Genomic DNA, 15,378 nt, shown 5'->3' on the forward strand with positions numbered 1-15,378 from the left:
AAAATACCTCTTATATTTTAGGCTCCCTGTTAATAAGTACCGCCACCATCCAAAATGATCATTAAAATAATACCAAGGTACTTACAAAAGAATATAGAGAAATCCACAAATAATCAAAATACACAGCATGAATCATCTTCCGACCATATGCTCACAGTACATGAAGGTGAAGCCCCGGATACTTACAGGTAAGCATAACATTTTAAGCAGTATAGGAAGGGGTGGGTAGTTTGTTTGTTTGTTTGTTTGTTTGGTTTGGTTTGGTTTGTTGGGGGGGCTGTTTTTAATAAACACCATATGAACAAAAAAAAAAAAAAGCAACACATACATTGGAATTAGGACCAAAAGAAAGAAGTGTAAGTGATCTGAAGACATTCAGACTGCTCTGGGGAGCACAAGGCAAGCTCCATCTGCAGGATTATGAGGTTTGAAAGCTTCAAGAAGCCAAAATTAGATGCTGAGGTTCTCCAGGGTGCTGCACATTCCCAGCTATTTTTATAGATCTGCCGGAACTGTGGAAGCCCCGTACTCCAAGCTGAAGCCTCTTCTCTTTCCAGAAATTGAATTAATGAGACATTATTTTAAGAAAAAGAATCTTCTCCTCACCCCACACCATTCCAAAACAAAATAAAAATAAAATAAAAGCACCACATTCTCTGTAACGACACATTATTCTGAAGTTCTGCTCTGGCAGCATGCCAAGCCAAACAGTCATAAGCAGCGGTAACTCCAGAGCAGCTCTGAAGCAGCTCTTCAATGCCAACAGAGTCCCTCCTGGTCCTGCCCATCTGATGCTCTTCCCACCATCACCCTTCTGTTTTGAGGAAAGCGTTACAGAACATGCAGTGCATATATAAAGCCTGAACTAAGTTTTCAGGCAATCGTTTTGAATGGCTATGTGATTTCCCCTTAAAAATAAATGAATAAATAAATAAAATAATCAGTGAATTTTGGCTGCATTGGGCATAAATACTAGATGACAGGAAGATGATATTATTTAATCTCTGGAAAAATAAATGGCACACAGGTTTCTGCTGGTGTGCTACTGTAACATTTGGCACAATCTCATTGGAAGGATTGTGTAATGCTGATGGATTAATGAACTCTCTAAGAGAAATGAAGAGATAAATATGTAATAAGCAAGCAACCTGCACTGACAGAGTTACTGCAAGTAAAGGCTGCATGTCTCGCCTGTATTTGTCAGTACTGAGCAGACTCAAAATACAAGAAATTGTAAATGGAACAAAGCCAGAAAATAACTTTAAACGCAGATAGAATCATTTTATAAAACTAGTCTTCATCTAACCAATTAAACAGGTTTCAAGTATATATACATATATATATAAAGAATAAATATATATATATGAAGCCAGTTTAACATATGTATGTCAATATAGCATATATATATGAAAATATATTAAATTATTTGCAAAATATAAGGAAAAACAAAACAAAACAGAACATACTCAATTAACTTTGTAAAGGAAAGATAAATCCTCTCTCCCTTCTTTACGTTCCTTAAACAAGAGCTTTTTGACTTAACAGTACTTTAAATCACTTTGAATCAACCTACCAAATTACTATATGTTCTTCCTCCTATAAGATATTTAAAAGAAAATAGTATGCAGTTCTTACATAAATCTGAACAGTTAAATATTTTCTTTTTGTCTATGAAAATAAAAAAAACTTTATTAAACAGTAAATATTGAATACTGGTTCTAACAGGATGCTTTTTGCTTATGATCTATCTATTCATGAATTTTGTTAATTGACCAAAAATAACATATTTTAAAACAAAATAAGCAATTCTAAAGTTTAAAAAACTTTCTTTGTTAGTTAAAAAAGGACAGAAGTCTAAAGTTCTTCAGTCTAGACTATAAAAGTTGAGCAAACTCGAGACTTTCTATTAAGAATTAAAAAATAAAAGAAAAATGCTTAAGTATTTCAGAAAGAATGAGGAAGAAATATTTCAATTCCTTTCTCTTCCAAACCATTCGAAGGCAACAAACCCCCAAACCATAAATCTCACGGTCAGTTCAAAAAATGTGAGAAGCCATGGATTGGTTCTTTCTTCAGTCAAACCTGTTTGTTCTTCTCCAAAGCAGTATTTTCTATTTTTCTCAGGAAAAAAAAAAAAAATAAAAGCTTTAAAAACACATAAATGGCATCCAAAAATCCCTGTTCTCCTTGTAAAGTGCTGGCATTTCCACAGCTTCCCAAACACGCAGTGCAGCTGTGGTTTGTCTCTATTCTCTTTTCAGAAGAACTAGCAAGTTTCAAAACATTGTATTCCTACAGTAGATGCTGAAGGCACTCACAGCTGAACCCAAGCAGTTCTAATACAGAGGATGGGGGGTGGTTATTCCCTTGACACTGCTTGTCGTCTTCCCTGTGGCTGCCCACCCTGCAGCAGGATGGGTTGGCTTGAGTATAATTCTGCTCTGAACATAAAAGTGCTGTTTTGGGTTTCTTCTGCTCACAGCAAGCTGTGAGCTGCTGTGATGAAGGAGAAATTTGACAAAGAGGGTTCCCACTGTGAAGGAAATCTCTCCAGGGGTTGGGAAGGGCTATCAACACCAGCAGTTAAGCATTACAGCCATCCAGCATTCAACCCTGCTTTGATGGTGAGCTGACAACATGAGGCACATAGCATCAGCACATCTTACTGCAATGGCACAGACTAGGAGGCAGCAAGAATTAGGACAGGAATCTTTTGACCATGGTCAATTATTTGATCCAACAAGATAAATGCAAGAAAGCAGCAGCTAGAGATGACCACAACTAAATACCTGTCCCCATCATCCCATCAGCATCACCATACACCCTCAGGGGGATTCAGATCCAGCAGTTCAGAGCTTCCTCCACATCTCATAATCCACAATGTTTGATCTCCTCCAGCAACAGAAGTACCTGATACTGGAGACTGACTCTGTAACTTTCTGTATTTAGGAGTATTAAAAGCAAAAGAAATGGGACAAGTTCTTCAGAGACCAAATTCCAGCAAGAGTAAAGGACAATGAAGTGGTTGTGTTACCTCATGTAAAGCATCCTCTCACCTTTGCAGAGGTGCAGACAGAAAGTACGATTTGGGTAATGCCTTCTGAAAAATACACATCAACTTTTTCAATACACAAACAAGGACAAAACTCAGAGCTTGCTCTGAAGTCTCAGTAAGTTGCAGAGCTCTGCAGCCTCAGCTAATCTTAGGGGTGACTTGCGCCATACAGCCTTTGAATTTTTCCTTCTTTGCTTCTGTGGCAGGAGTAGAGCAGGCAGCTGAGTGTGTGAGTGTGTGGAGCTTCCTCCAATGCAGGGGCACCCAGACCATGCACAGCAGGCATTTGTTCTGGCAGTCAAGTCCATATTCAGGGGGCAGGACAGCACCAGGGAGAGAGAAATGCAGGAGTGTTATGGTTGGATTGGGTGGTTGCTTGCTTGCTTCATTGGTTTGGGGGCAGGGTTATGGACTTCTTTCATTATTTTGAGTCTTTGTTATTTTTTTTTCTACTTGTTTGCAAATACAACATAGGTTTTGTTTGTGAATTTTTGGAGAAAACTGGCTTTCAATAATCTAGGCATACACTTCTCCAAGCTGTGCCATGTTTGAAGTCCTCCAGAAGGATGGAGTAATGCTACAATGGGTTGGAGTTTCCATGGGCTAGACTATAGGCAGGTGTTTTAGGGGTCTAGGCATTAAAAGAAGGAAAGAGATAGCTTTCACTCTGTTAGACACACCAATTATTTTTAAGTCAAAAAAATGTTTGACAGCCATCAGATTAATTTCAACTATTTTTTCTACTACAACTACCTGTCTATCTTTCCCAAATAACCCCTTCCCAAGCAGTACAGGATTCCAGGTTTCTGTATCTCTATGAGCTAATAAAAGTGAATCCAAAGGCCCAAAGATGTATCAGAAGAACTGAAGAGTGCCACTGGCATTTCTTTGGTTTCATAATTAAAGTCTGGTGATTAAATCAGTAGATCCGATTTTGGCTGAGAATCTTCAGAAAGCAAGGGACAGAATCACCAGCAAAGCCCCAGAATATTCTCAGCTCTTGCCTTCAGCACAACAGTTTCCTTGTTGCCCAAACATAAGTGACAGCAAACTTCTTTGTGGTGCATGAAGCAAAGACAACAGGAAAAAAAAAAAAAAAAAAAGAGCCATTTCTTGACAGCTGTGGCAGCATTATCTCCTGGTAGCATAACTGTATTTTTAGCAATATTTTTGAAGACCAAGCAGAGCAATGATTGCCTCTTATCACAGTGAGGCTACCTGCAGCTGCCAAAACACTGAGATGGTGCAGTCAAACAAATCCATCCCCATCACTTTGTTGCTACCCTAACAGATACGTCATGGGGCAAATGATGCATCAAGGGACAGCACTGCCACATACCTAAGATTTTATCAGAAGTCTCATAGTATTTGGTGAACTTTTCTTATGTACTTAACTTATACACCTAACTCATGGCAATTGCATGAAGCACTTATGTGAGAAACTGCTTTCCTGAACCTCTTATCTGTGGAGAAAAGTTGCAAAATGTAAATCCTAGGCCTTCCAATACAGGATGATTTTTCAGGAAAGTTCTGGAAGAAAACAGCAGAGAGAGTTGAGCATACTTGTGGTGTTTTATAACAGCTTTTCTTACAATAAAGATCTCCAGTAACACATCACCAATTGAAAAAAATTTTGCTGGAGGCATTTAAAAAGAGATGCTCCAAACATGCACACACAAAATGGATGAAAATTCTCAGAGACCTGGTCCTGAAACTACTGGTGCAGCTACTCCTCCTGCTAGAAATCAACAGTGTGCTAAAACCATAGCCTCAGATCCTGCTCACAGCAAGAGGCTAAGCCATTTGAAAAGAGTTGATTATCCCTGCATGCAGAAGTGGAAGAGAGTTCGTAGTTTGCTACCACACATCAGTGTGCCACATCCTTATATTAAGGTCCTGTAATATGAGATGGGAAGAGCATTACAGTGCCCACTCTCTAACCTTGTATATTATTACTGTCATCTGTTTCAGGGTTTAGGAGTTGTGTTGTTGTGGTTTGTTTGTTGTTTTTTTTATTGTTGTTGTTATTTTTGCCAGTTTTCAATTTCAGTCAATGTGCCAGCCTTCACAGACCAGTCAGTTAAAATGGTATTTTAAGTAAGACTTCACAAGAAAACAATGCAGACACTACTCCCCCCAAATCAAGCCACATTATATGACCTGCAGTTTCCTTCTACTACTGATACTATAATTTTGACAAAAAAAAAGGTCTTCCAGTTTTTCTGGCCTGAGTTCTGCATCTGTGTAACTAAACTATTTAAGATCCTGGTTAAGACCCAGATACAGTTTCTAACTCATTACTCTGTTACTCGGATGAACAGAGTTTCTATCTTTATACCTGTTAACTTATTCATTTGTGTATGTGTTTACATGTTGAACTGATGCTCACTGAGCAGTAGTTCCTGGTTCCTCTTTCTCTGCCCTTTTGAGCAGAAGGACATACTACTTTTTCCCCTTGCTTCTCTTGCTGAGCTCACTATTTCACAACTCATCCAATACAGTGGCCAGTAGTGTTTAAAATTCATTCAAATATTCTTCTGAAATTGTTCAGATCTGTCATTTGAATCTGCTGCTTTGTATAATGGCTCTATTTTATTATTTTTTTTCAAATGGCACTCTTAAAATCCTTTCTGTGAGGAGACAGATTTGCAAGTACTGCCAACCCCTTCCTTACCTGGACCTTGCCTTCTTGTGGTAGCATTTAAGTCACTCATTACTGGTGTATTACTACCAGAGCTACCAAGCAATACAGAATATGGGAAGAAACACACATGCACACATACACAAGTTTTCTTAATTGTTTAGAAAATGTTAACTAGAGAAAAGCATTGAATAGCTCAAGCTCATTTACAGTCAGCTTTAGAATACTTTGAGAAGTATTACACCCCAGTCCTACTGTGCACATTTCAGAAGAAACTATGGAAAAAAATGTTTGCTTTTGATGAGTGGTTTACGTGTCTGAAAATATGAACAGCTTGTTATGTAACTATGCATTTTCCTTAAAATAAAGGGAGTATTGCTTTTTTTTTTTTTTACTGTTGTGTGTGTGTTTGATTTAAATAAAGTGATCTACCACCAGTTGCACGCATACTAAGAACCTTGCGATTCTGGACATCATGCCCTGCCACAGACCAGCACAGAGACCAAAACGGAAATTTTCAATATTCCCACTCCAAGTACACCGTTCCTATTGAAACAATACTTCAATCCACAGATTAGCCATGAATTACATTAAAAATACAGTATCCTGCATTTTACAACCTAAACTAAAACAGATGTAATTAAAGCCTCTGAAAGTAATTTTGGCTAGTACATCATTTATATTTACAGCTAAAGCAGATACTTTCTCAGGCACTTTTGCCAAATTTGAGTAATTCTCTTGGTCTGTGTTTTAATTACTGTATATGCTTTCCTGTTACATTTAAGAATATCCATTACACCCTTGAACAGCCAATGCTATGAGAAAGTATGTTTTGTTTTAAAGCCTAGTGGTGTTTCAAATCATTGGAGTGATACTGGCAGAGCTCTGCAGCTTGCAGATGCTTCTGATATATACTGTGTAGTATAGTCTGTATACACACCCACACCCATGACCCATGTCTGACCTTGGCTGCAGCAATCTACAGCACATCCAGAGCAACCTTACAGATGTAAGGGAAGCTACACAGCATCATGTTCAAGTGAATGTTATGCTTAAATACCACTGCAATTCTTCCCCTAGTATGGCACCTAAATTAAAGCCAACTTCAATAAACATTTTCTTCTCAAAAAGACTGACTTGTTTGGTTTTAGATTCCTTGCGTCTCCTCCCCCCCGCTCCCCACCATCCCTTCTGTGCAAATGCACAAAAATCAATCCTGCCAAGAACATACAGCATAACCCCGTACCAGCATCCCTGGAGAATCACAGTCTCCTAATTTATGGGGTGAATTTCAGAGACCTATATCAGTTCCTCTTTGGTTCAAGAATCCATGTCAGACAATGAGGTTGGGAGATCACTCCGCCTAGTGTGAGTGTTAAGTTTCAGTCCACTTGTAATATTAAAACTGGGGGAATTTTAAGTAAAAAAAAAAAAAAAAAAAAAAAAGTAAGCTGCTGCAATCCAGTCTGTACTTTGCTTGTCTTAATAGCAGACTTCCCCAGGCAGCCTGATGCAAACTGTTAGTGGAACTGCAGTTTTAGATCATTGCATTTGGTGATATCTTCCTGCAAAAACAGCCTTGTTATCCTGCTTGGCTTTGTAGACCAGAGTATACAATGAAGTAAAATCTAAATGTATGTACCATATACTGTAGGTATATGTGTGCATTCACACGTGTATGGAAAAAAACAGATGAGTGAGTAAGTTCCCCTCAAAATACACCAACTATGTCTAGACCAACTGCTTCAGTCAGTCCAAGTTTCAAGAAAAAGGGAACAGCTGCAGGCAAGAGAAGACAATCACAGCTGCTTTAAAACTTAAAGTAAATTATGTGGGAGGATTTGCAGATAAAAATGAAGTGTATTTAAAATAGTAATTCCTTCGTACTGAAAGTTTGTCCTATTTTAAACAAGAATAAAATGAACTTTTTGCATGACTATGGATCAGTCTCTTCTCAGTTCTATAAGCAAAATAGCAAAATTTTGAACCCACTGCTGAAAAAATCAGCAGAACCGTCTGCTATACATCAGTGGATTTGAAAAAGTAGAACTTGGCCAAAAACTCTTTTTTAAGGGGAAAATGGGCCTTTGCATGTCAACTGGCAAAAATGATACAACCAAGAAAAAGGATATATAATTTCAATGTACATTCTGTCATCACTCACATGGGAAATTTCATCTCCATTTGAATAAGATTCAAGAGAACTCCATGTGATAATACGAATTACTTTATTATTGCCTCAATGTAGAGAATATTAAAAGGAGCTAACACAGCCTAGTTTTTGTCCTATGAATGAACAGAATGCACTTTTGTACTCAGAATACATATTATGGATTTCCTTATGAAAAATCTTAAAAAAAAAAAAAAAAAAAAAAAAAAAGACAATTTTTTATGCCAGCTTTTGCTGGGATGTTTCAGTAAGAAAAATGACAAAATATGGAAAACAAATTTAAAAAAAAAAAAAAAAAGAGTTGACTAGAATGTGAAAGCTATTCAAAATGAGTCCAAAATTATCAGTTTTCCCTAATAAGCAAATCACACAACTGCTCTACCCACACAAAGGTTCAGCATCCATGTTTGCAGCTTAGCTGCAGAGATCCAGACATATCCATGTCTAGTTCCCTACTTGGAGCATAAAATCAAGGGAATTCCCAGCACAATGCCAGGAGAACAGTGCTGTAGGAATGACCTATGCCCACAAGTCCAGGAGCTGGTTTTAGATACAGAACCCAGAGTCTGGTTGTTTTTTCTTACAGTGGCAAAATGTTACAGCATGCGTCTGTACTGAAATGCTGTATTTGCCAACACAAATCAATCAAGCTGCGGAGCACTTGCCTCCAAACGAAACTGTGTACTACCTCTTGCTACTCCTTTTCAAAGCTTTGGTCAAATTCCTAATTGCCAAAGCACCAAAAATCTCATTTTTTGGTTACTTAAACACTCTTCCCTCAGAAAGTGCAGCATGTGAATCAAAAACCCTCCACTTTGGCTGCCATTCAGGTATTTCTAGTAGATCTCGGAGTAGAAAGTATTGAGCTTTTACTTATGATGAAGGTTTTATTTTAAATCCATTCAAGTTTCTTCAAAATACAGAAAGCCTCCAACTTACATTTTGCTTTGCCAGGAACTCTGGTGTTCAAAATGGGAGGCAAGAATGGACAACAGAATAGATACTAGAGTGGCAGGATGTCACCTCTAAAAAACAAAAATTAAACTCACTTTTTGAAAAATACGTGGCTCAAAACCTGCAATAATGCCCCCAAAGTAAAAAAAGTTTTAAAACATTGCGTGTGCTATGGAAGATCTGAGAAGTCAACACTCTTGCCCTCTGATGCATATTCCTATTTTTCTTGTATTTTTCCCACTGGCTTATCAGCGCATGCTCTTGGCCACAGTACAAAAGCAGCATTTACCAGCACTCTGCAGGTGAAAGACTATTCTTCTGTATAAATTATACATCACAGAATCTCAGCATTTCTTTCCCACTGAAAACCTATTTAAGCATTCCCACATCTGTAGGATAAGTGGTTTGCTCCAGGTGTGTGTGGGGGAGAGGAGGGGTAACAAATGTTGATATTTCAAGATACCTAATCTCTTAATGATTGGGATCAGAGGAAGGGTATGAAAGTGACAGCTTGAAATGGGCCTAATCTCTGGTGCAGCTGAACCTACAGAGCTGTAGCACTGCCACCAACATCGCTTCCACTGACTGTTCTGCTACCCAAAGGTGGTCGAGCAGGGTAATTGAATTGCATGGGGAAATTTCTTGCTCTGATATTTCTGTCCTGGGAAAGGACAGTGGACAGCCCCTCTCCCCAGCCAGCATGAGGTGACATGGCTGGATGCCAGCAGAGCCAAGCAGGCACCACCTCCATCAGACAACAGGAATACAAACCTCCCAACAAGGCAATATTCCCACTCAGTCCTGCTTTGATCATGGCAAAACCCTCGCTTTCTGATTTCTAGGCTAATGATTTCTGCAGGTCTGCTGTCTCACTAGTTCACCTCTGCCTGAAGACACCCCAATGGCAGAACGTTGCTCTGCCTTTCCCAGCTGATGGACACAGGCATGCTGTCACTTCTTAGCAGAGACACTGAATATTTTTCAAATCATTCCTCATGCTAGCCAAATACAATCCACAGCAGCACTAGGGCACGCCACTGAGGTTCAGCTTTCCCTATTTTCAGCTTTTTCTGAGTCTGCTAAAGGCAGTGATACACAAAGGTGCATCCCCCAGAGCAGCCTTCAGCTTCCCTGCAGTAATAAGCCACTGTCCACTTTGCTTCCTTACAATATACACAAGAAAGTCTATGTGCTAATCATGACCCAAGGCCTAAAAATACACAATTAATCTTGGTTGTAAACATCTTTAAACAAGTTTAGACTCTCAAGTTTAATTTTCAGTTAACAAATTGAGTCACCGTATGCACCCAGTGTCTGAAAAAGATGGTATGCAATCTGCAATACAGCCCTCCTACACTGATCCCTGCCACAAGGAAGAATACCCCCCAGTACACACACAACCCACTGACTGTACACAGAGCAGTAATATAACCAGAATTAGTCATTCCCGAGTGCACAGAGAAGCACCGGGCTTGGGAGAGGGCCGTCTTCCCCGGGACAAGGCACATCTGCACAACGGGATGCCTTCCAAGTTAAGAGCTGGTGTGTTTTGCCAGCGGAGGCAACAGGAGCCAGGAGGATTACAGTCACTTTCAAGAGGCCTGGGAAGGTGGGGAGGGAGGTCAAGCACCCGGGGCACATTCACACAACTAGCCATGCACCAAAAAATTAAAAAAAAAAAAAAAAAAAAAAAGTAACTGTGATCCCTCCCCTCTGCAGAACAGCAGTGGCGTTCAGTCAGCCATGAATTTATTGCGTGGGAGTTGCTACAGCTCTCTCAGGGAGATTTTTTTTTTTTTCCTCTACTGGGTTTTTGTCTTGTGTGTCTTTTATTAACTCCTAGGGCATGTCTATAAGAGGTGGCATGTGGGGGCTGGGAAAGAAACAAAGTAAGAGTGCTTAGGACACTGGCATTTCATGAGTTAAACTGACTTTTTCCAAAGTACTCATCACCAAAAACTCTTTTATTAATGAGCAGAAAACTGTGAGGGGGAAAAAAAAAAAAAAAAAAAAAAGGAAAAAAAAAAACATATAAGACTATCAATCCCCATTAAACTTGATCCAACAGGTTAAAAGATGAGCTGTCAGTTTTCAAATACTCCAAGACAAAAAGACTTTTGTTACTAAAATTTCCAACACCAGAGTCCATTCTGGATAGCAAAATACTTGAGCCTATAGCCAGAACAAAGATTACAAAGGAAAGACCAGTGCAGAAGTCACTGAATATAAAACCAACACGATAAAATTAGTTCCACGTTCCTATTTGTAATCTATCCCAAATATCCTACAGCTGACAAAATGAACCAAAGTCTAGCTGTAACCCTGGAAAAACATACCTCAGTGTACAATAGAGACATGTCAGGCCAAAAATTTCAAAATACCAAGTTTCTGGACACTTCAATAATTGAGTCCTCTCTTAAATAACTGTGATGCAAATAGATGCTTTTCTTTCAAAAACTTTACATAGATTTAACTGAAAGTACAAGCCCAAAGAGAGCATGGAAGAGAAGAAACCTAAACCATTAGTTTCAGTGACAGAAATTCCCCCCCCCCCCCAAATAAAAAAAAAAAGTTCCTTGTCTTCAAAGAAGTGGGAGTCAATACCTGCTGCCAGTACTGAAATGTGTGTTACTATTTGGATGAGCAAGATTAACTTTGAAGACTCTATTTTAATTTCTGAATCTGTTCCCTGTGCGTGTACCAGGCAATTCTGTTTTAGTCATTTTCCTTACATCTAAAAGCCTAAGAGAATTCAGAATCCAAGGTCTTCCTTGGAAAGCAAGCCTCATATTTTTCAGACATTTGTGTTTGATATGGTTATGTAGTTCACAGCTAACCCCATAACTGGTCAGAAGGATGCCACACCTGACAAGATTCCAACCAAGAGGACAGCAAGTTGGAGCAAAGTCTTGTGGTTGAGATTTAAAAATAAAAGCCCCTCCAGTTCTGGAGACATAGATATGCAATACAAAGCAGGTCTCTTTGAAGTTCTGATATCAGACTCTGCTTTTTACAACAGATCAATGCCACTTTGAGGTAGATGTTTCTCTCTGTGCTGCAGTAAATAGGCTTCAATTAATTTCAGAAGTAGAGGTGGTTGTGATGGGACTTCCATACTTATTGAACAAGTCTTAAATTCTGCAGCTATACTTGTTCAATATATGAAATAATGGTAGTATGGTGATGCAGCTGAGAATAAGCTCATATTAAATGCACTGATCACTCATCTGGATAATATGGAATTTACTATTGCTTGGAGTGAACAACAAATACGTCAATCTGCCCATGCCCTTGTTCTTGTTTGTTATATATATATTTATGTAATATTTTATATTATATTCTGCAACTTTTTCATCTCCAGTATTTTGAGTATTTGGAGACTTTTTTTTTTGTCTTTTTTATTTTATTTTAATTAGTAGTTAACATAGCCATGCAAAGATAATAACGTACTGATATCCCTCTTACCCACCTCAGACTGTTCGTTTTTGTAAAGAATTAACTGCCAGGAAACCACAAGTCAGACTCAAAGTGTAGGAATTTATAATAAAACAAGAGTTTGTTCCTTTAGGCCAAATGAGCCCTCTCTTCAGCTTCTGTTATATCACCTGCAAACAATCAAAAAAACCCTGAAACAAACTGCCTCAGCATTCAACAAAAAGCCCTTTTTTCTTTGGGTAACTTACTGTTCTACCTGACAGAGCCAGCAGGAAGTGATCCAGCCTGATCATGTAGTTCAAAACTGCTTTCACCACTGTCAAGAATTTAAAGTCACTGAGCCATCAGCAGCTATTCAGTATTAACAGAAAGGGTGCTGTCTGTGCAGGGACAATTATTTTCATTAGATTTACATATGAAATTCTGCTAGTTATGAGTTTGCATAACTTATGTGGAAAATAATATATTTTAAGAGCCATCTTTCAAACAAAACAGTGCACTAAAAATTAAAACTAGGTCTGCCTTGCTGTAAATTTTTCTGCTAGGAACGTGGTTCCAAGGAAGCACTGTTAACTTTTTCTTCATGTATCATCTTTGGGAAAAACATCAGAGACCAGCTTTTGAGATAGCATGAAAAAAAAAAAAAAAGAAAAAAAAAAGAAAAAAAAAAAAAGAGAGCAAACAATGACATGGAGAAGTGAAAGAAGAGCTGGTAAAGAAAATGAAAATAAGACTTCAATGAATTAAGAAAGCAATGTGTATAACGCAATTCACAAATAAGAAACTGGTCTTCTCAACTGACTTGTGATATGGAAAGCTCTGCTTATGCAATTGGAACCATACTTTTACCCAGCATCTGGAAGTGCAGCTGAAGGAGAGATGGAACAGTTCTCAGGAGCTCTTGGAAAGGACGATCCTGCTAGTGATCTACCAGAGTTTATGATAGGGAATGAAGAAAGTTTTGTCAGTCCTCTACAGGAACAGAGAATTATGACATCGCACTGGATGTTCAGAGCTGGGGAATTCACTTAAAACACGTGTTAAAGGGCAAGGGGGTGAGGGAGAACTTCTACCAGGCCTGCCTGCAGTTCTATTCTTATCCTCTGTGTTCTGCTGCCCTGTAGCTTTCAGAGTCAGACACTTGCATTAGTCAATGGTAATACATGTCAATATAACAACGGGAAAAAAGATGATTCATGAATGCATGTTAATTTGTATTTCCCATGGAAAAGAAGAAATTAGAAGAAGACAATTCCAAAAATTAAAAGTTTCTTAAAATGTTTTACAGAAACACTCAAACTGGATATCCTCTGCAAAAACCCAGACCTCTAAGGTATGACTGGCTGTGCGCAAGCCAACAAGCATAGCCTTTCTCCATGAGATACATCTTACAAGTAAAGTAGAAAAAAAATTAAAAAAAAATAAATTAAAAAAATGCTGTTTATCAATATCACCATCATTATCAGTCTTTACATAAATTAATAAAGAGACATGGTAGCACCATTAATTTAAAGAAAAGCACTTGGTAATATATTTCTACTCTTTCCATCCTAAGTATAAATCCCTTCCCAAGAAAACCAGGTTCTTCCCCAAACTACTGTAGCCTTCAGCTTGAGAAGAGCCAGTCAAAAATCTTATCTAAAAACTGTGTTTTGTTGTTAATAGTTTTCCGTTCATAAATGTTTCTGAGAAATTCCACATTTTCAGCTTGAACTGAGCCCCGGCTGGGGCAGGAAGGGTGCCCCAAAGGCTGCAGGTCCCAGAGCAGTGCTTGCCAGCTGTGCTGTGCTGTTTCCAAATTATGAGCCCTGTGGCGCCAGAGTTGTGGCAAACAGCAAGAAACAGATCCACTCTTTCAGCAAGGACTACTGCATCATTCAACTCAAACAGTCTATTCACTGATCATGGCCAAAATAGCCACATGTGATAACTACAGAGGAGCATAATGCATGTGCATTATGGAAAGAAAATTCAATTTTAAGACCTAACATTGATAGCACTCTGAGTGCCCCTCTCGCTGATTCTGGTAAGATTCAAGAAGCACTTCCAAGGATTTTCACCACCATTTCTCTAACAGCTGCACCACTTGAGCTACTCACAGTCTTAGGGTTTTAAAGTAACAGCTGAAGTGTATTTTTCTACTATTTTCTTCTCATTAAAAATGAAATGTCCGAGCCATATTCACTTAATACCACAGAGAAAAGAGAAACAAAGAAGGAAAGAGAAGAAAGGTCACTGTCAGGCCAATATCAAGTCTGGAAAATTTCAGCTTGAGACATGAGCATTTCAGGAAGTTATAAGCAACTGGAATAATAAAAGAATAATTGAAACACCGTAGGAATTTTAACTATAGCTCTTGCTATGCTAACCAAGTATTATTTAATATATTTCAGCAACATGCAGAAATGTGTCTTGGCTAAGAACGCTTCTTGGTCTGTGCTCTCATGATCACTTTCAGCCTGCCTAAAGAAGCAGAAGAAAAGGGTACATAGTGTTGATCAGCACCAAATCAGATGGGGATCAGTACAGCTCTCTTGCTTTCAGTGACATGAGTGAGTCACAGAACTCCAGGAAAAGGGAGCACAAACAAAATCCCTCAATTTGCAGTAGCTCATCTAGTTTGTTATAGCATTGCTTCCTTCTCTTCACAAAACCACCACTTTGTCCAGCCTCTCCGCAAGCCAGCTAATTAAAATATGGTTTGTTCTGATGCCTATTGCGAGGGCATAAAGAACCAAAGAGAAATGTTTCTCCAATTTAAAAGAAGTTGCCATTCAAGGTTTTGGTTCCCACCCACCCAACACAATCCCTTCAACTTTTTGCCCCTACTCCTTGAAGGAAGGCCATGAAACAAATGAAGCTTAATCAAAGCTTTCTGCATCTCACTCCAGAAGAGATTTTGTAATTGTCACCAGATTAAAAACACAAATTTTTTCCTTTGTTGCTCCAGAGGAACACAGGATGGAGAGAGGCATCCTGTAATTGCCAAATTCCCATTGAAATAACTTTGAGAATGATTATTTTTCCAAAAAGTGTTCTGTTACAAAAAAAATATATATAAAAAATAAAATCAGATATCCTATGGAAAGTCTTCATGCCAACTCTAGGTCTCCTGCAGAATTT

Source organism: Anas acuta, chromosome 2 (assembly GCF_963932015.1).
Source record: "Anas acuta chromosome 2, bAnaAcu1.1, whole genome shotgun sequence".
In the NCBI taxonomy this organism is placed as follows: Eukaryota; Metazoa; Chordata; class Aves; order Anseriformes; family Anatidae; genus Anas; species Anas acuta.